Raw genomic sequence first — 3,714 nt, forward strand, 5'->3', positions numbered from 1 at the left:
TAAATGAACTCTTTCAAAATAAATACTGAATTTTTGTTTTCAAAATAAAAGGGTCTTCTTGTAGAATAGCTCATAGCAGCTTATAGAATAGATAACTTCTTCTGGCCAAGAACTACTAGAAAATCTGGATTCTATTTTTTTCATCTGTTTGACAGCATCAAGAGATACCAAGACCTTCAGGACTCAGGCAACAGATGTGGGAAGAAAACCCCAATGTCCTTTCCTAAATTTCTGCTTTAAATTTTTGCCAATTAATAAGCAACAGACCAAGAGATTGAAAAGCTGTCCTGAAAGCAGTTGCAAAGGGCAGGAAGGCTAACAGCGTTCTTAGCACCTCGAAAAGTTGGGGAGACAAAATTGAAGTTCAGAGTCGCTAAGACATAAAGGGTTCAAGGTCCTGGAGAGAAGATAATTGCAAAGAAGCCAGCCTGATACCTCCCTGCATTTGCCATTTCATAAACGGTACCCTCCTGAGTGCAAAGCACAAGGCAGCTGCTACGAGGGTAGTTTCAAACCAAAACTCCATTGCTACAAATTCCTAAGATTGCAGTATTTCTCAGAAGAGCTCAAGGATGGAAAATAAATGTCATCAAAACAATCCTCTGGGAAAACCCAAGATTCTGTGAGTGAAGAGCTATGTTAACTGTTCACCTCTAATATCCTGTTTTGCTTTATATTGCTCAGAAGGAATAAGAATCTCATCCCTTTAAAATATACATCCGAAAGCACAAAAAATAAAAGGTGATTACTTTCCAAACAGAAAGAACAGACCTAATAAGAAAATTAGGAAAGGCTAGAGCAAACAGCTGTCCCTTTTCTTTTCTTTTTTAGGAGCTTTATTGAGATATAATTCTCCTACTATACAATTGACCCATTTAAAATGTACAATTCATTGGTTTTTAGTATATTCGCATCTGTGAAAAGAGGTGCAACCAACACCACAGTCAATGTTAGAGCATCTCATCACTCAAAAGGAAACATACTTTTTAGCTATTACAGCCCTACATCCTCATCCGCCCTTTCCCAGCTCTAAACAAATCTGTCTCTATCCATTTCCCAGTTCTGGATTTTCATAGAAATTCAATCGTGTAATATGCAGTCTTTTATGACTGGATTCTTTCACTTAGCTTAAGATTTCCTAGGTTCATCCATGTTGTAGCATGTAGCAGTACCTCATTACTTTTTATGGAGAAAGCATGTGGATAGACTACATTTTGTTAATTCATTCATCAGCTGATGAACTTTGGGATTGTTTCCATCTTTTGACTGTTATAAATCATGTTGCCATAAACATCCACATACAAGTTCCTGCTCAGACACATTTGTTCATGCCTCTTGCATAAATACCTAGAAGAGGAATTGCTGGGTCATAGGATCATAGGGTTACTATGCTTAACCCTTTGAGGAACTGACAATATTCTCCAAAGCTGTTGCACCATTTCCATTCCCACCAGCAGTGTATCTGGGTTCCAATTTCTCCACCTCCTCATCAACATGTGTTATTATCAGACTTTTTGATTTGAGCTTACCTAGTTGGTATGAACAAGTATCTCACTGTGGTTTGTGTTTGCATTTCCCTGATGACCAAAGATGTTGAACATTTTTTTCAGTTGCTTACTGGCCATTTGCATATATACCTTGGACAAAAATCTATTCACGTCCCTTGCCCACATCTTAATTGGATTATTTGTCTTTTTAATATTGAGTGTAGGAGTTCTTTATGTATATTCTGAATACAAGTCCTTTTCCAGATATATAATCTGCAAGTATTTTCACACTTAGAATAAACTATGGCAGACGGGTTCCCAGATCAGAAAGACTGGCCCGTGGATGGGAGATCCATCACAGCCACGTGCAAAGGAACTGGTAGCAAGTACCTGTTTCTACTCAAGATTTTTTAGTTTAGCATGCCTCTGTTTTGGGCAGCCCCCATGAGTTATGTGTAGAAAAAGAGCACCCTGTCAGAGTTGGTCCAATTTTTCTGGAGACAAAGTTGGCCATACCTATTATACTTTTTAAAAATATGCATGCCCTTTGTCTTGGTAATATCCTTACCAGGAATTTAGCACTTGGATGTACTCTTAAAATGCACCGATATTCATGTGTAAGAATGTTCACTGAAACATTTTGGGTAAGAATAAAAACCAGGACACAAAGTGTTTATCATTGAGGGACTGGTAAATAAATGTGCAGCTACACAGTGAAATACTATGCAGATTTGGAAAGATTGAAACAGAGCTCACTAAAAATAGAATAAGGTATATGTTCCTATAGAAAGATCTCCAATTTATATCCTTAAGTGAGAAGAACAGCATGGTGTAGAATAATGTGAGTACTTTTCTCCAGTTTGTGTAAATTTTACAAATACTTGAATGGATGTATCTGTGTGGGCATTGCATTTTTTCCTGGCAGAAATCATAAACTATGTCTTCTGTTTACCATTGGCGAGAGACTATGGAAAAGAGGAGGAAAAGAGGCTTTCGCATGTCATGATCCTGGATGTATATTAATTTTTTAATGCCAAAAGTGTTACCTAAATGGTGAGATTTGGGCCATTTCTGTTCTTCTTTGTTCTTAATTATTAATTTTTAGTTAAATGTTATAAAAGAAACCTTATGAAATAAACATGTGTATTTTCAAAGCTCAAGCACGTAAAGTGAAATTCCCAGTTTTTTCGATCACCTTGTGGCCATCTGTGCCACTTCACCCAATCTATCCGAGTCAAAACAGAGAAAGCGGGTCTCTGCTGGAAACCTTGGAAGGGAGGAGCCCTTCCATCACGGATGTCCAAAGACGCCAGAGCATGAGGTGCCTGAAGGTGGACTCATTCTAGATCCTTGCACCTCAGAGTGTGATTGGGGCCAGCAGCACCGGCATCGCTCAAGCTCTAAGTTGGAAATGCAGACCCTCAGCCCCTACCCAGACCTACTGCACCAGAATCTGCATTTCACAAGACTCCCAGTCAATTCATTAGCGAGTTAAACTCTGAGAAGCACTGGACAAGCTCAGAGGTTGTCACCCTCAGCTAAACGCTGTCATCACTGGCAGGGTTCTTGAAACCTATCAAGGCAGGATGGGTCCCACCACAGACACAAGGAATCTGCATCTCTGGGTGAGCCCTGCACGGGAGATTCTAATGTACAGGTAGTGAGATTCCCCAGAACAGCCAATATCTCCTTGTAATACACCTCTATCACGACATCTGGGATAAACACTCATTTATAGAGTGCCTTCTACCTGCCAGTCCCTATGCTAAACATTTACACATATAGATCACCATGAAGGTCTGGCCTCAGTTCACCATCATGCAGACGGTCCATCACATCACACCTGTCCCCCAAAGGTTAGGGACCCGCGCTGCTCATGCCAACATCCCATATATTAAGTGAGTGTATGCCATGCTCTGGACCCCATGTGGGTCATCAGAGACCAGAACACGAGAAAGAGGGTTCAGCTAAATAACACTCAGGCTCCTCCGGCCCACTTTCAGGGTCTGTTTCAGCTGCAACGCCCAGCCTCTCCAGTTAGCAGACGTTTGCACAGGCTTCTGGAAGGCATAAGATGCCCCCGGAGTCGGGACCAAGGTGATGATTTTGGTCCCTTAGCACCAAACTGCAACCCAGATCATCTGCCCAACAGTGGCTCCGTGACCCTCATCCCTCTGCTCCGACACGCACCTCGCACCCTCACCCACAAAAACCCACAAGAGCTCAG

The sequence above is a fragment of the Mesoplodon bidens genome (genome assembly GCF_964165515.1).
Source record: "Mesoplodon bidens genome assembly, chromosome: 19".
Lineage (NCBI taxonomy): Eukaryota > Metazoa > Chordata > Mammalia > Artiodactyla > Ziphiidae > Mesoplodon > Mesoplodon bidens.